A 1,464-nucleotide genomic window follows, 5' to 3' on the forward strand; every position below is an offset into this window, starting at 1 on the left:
CAGTAAACTTCTTCACAACCTTGGACCTGAATTTCTTGTTTTCATATGTTGCTTTTATTATTATTGTGTATATTATTTTATGATTGTCATTTATCAAAATCAAATTAAATAATATAAACTTTTGGTTACATTTAATGCTTAGATCAAGTTTTAAATTTGTTTTTAATGTTTAAAATATTCTATTTTTGTTTCAAAAAATTTCAAATCGACTACTTAGCGTTGTCGCACCAATAAATATGAGAGAAATGCATAACATGGTTAGTGCATCTGTGCATGTATACTGAAAACATTATTAATTAAACAATCTCCTCTTTTAATAGGTGTGAATATTTTAATATTATGATTTTAAAAGTACGTAAAACTCTAATAATGTTTATGTTAGAATATATAAGAGTTTACCCAATGAATAAATTACATAATTATTGTACTAAATGAATATACACACGTAAATTAAAAAAATATGAAAAAATGTATACCGGGTACCAGCAGGTTTTTATGTTTAGAGACCGAGGCACCGAGCTGTCTTTTGTTCTGCTTATAATTCGATTTGTCCAAAGAGTATTAATGATTGAATTAGGTATTTGTTATGGAAAAGTATATGGAATTAAGAGGTGATTAGCTAAAAAGTAAATAATTTACTTAATTTATAATTATATTTAATTAATTTTATTTGTTTTTAATTTATAATATTTGATATTAATTATTTTTCACTCTAAATTAAAATTTTGAATGATACGTTGGAGAAATAGGGGCGAGGATTATGGAATTTCCAACAATTTCGATTCTTAGTATATAAAAAAATTTATAAAATATATAAAAGAACATCTATTTAGTATGAAAAAAAACATTCTGATATACTTAGTAGAAGAAACATCCTAATGCCTAGTATAAACACCATTTACATAGAGATTTTAGATTCATTCAAAAACATTTAACTTTTTGGCTAGTACCCTCTTAGTTCCTAACATTGTTGATTTGTTATATACATATAACTAACTTGTGTCTTAAAATACATGTTAAGAGCAAAATATAAAAATATTTTTAAATTTTTAATATATTAAAAATATAAAACAATCGTCTTAAAATATTAAATAATTTATTATTTTTTGGCCAATAGTTAGTTAACAAACTAACGATGTAGAAAGAAAGTCCAAATGTATAATAAAGTGTTATTATATAAGAGGGAGTATAGGAAGCTAATAGAGTATCTATACAATGTGTATAATGGGAATATAGGGATGTTCGATTTAGTAGAATATCAGATGTTTGTTATCCTAGTACTTGGATGGTTATTCTGGATAATATGAGTGTATTGTATTTGAAAAATTAGTAGTATTTTATCTTGGATGTTTATTTTTTAATTTATATTGAGTCAAATAAATAACCCATTATACACATTATACAAATACTCCATCGACTCGCTAGCGAGATTCATTATATAAATACAATTTTTGTTAAAAATGT

The sequence above is a fragment of the Arachis ipaensis genome, chromosome B01, assembly GCF_000816755.2.
Source record: "Arachis ipaensis cultivar K30076 chromosome B01, Araip1.1, whole genome shotgun sequence".
NCBI lineage: Eukaryota > Viridiplantae > Streptophyta > Magnoliopsida > Fabales > Fabaceae > Arachis > Arachis ipaensis.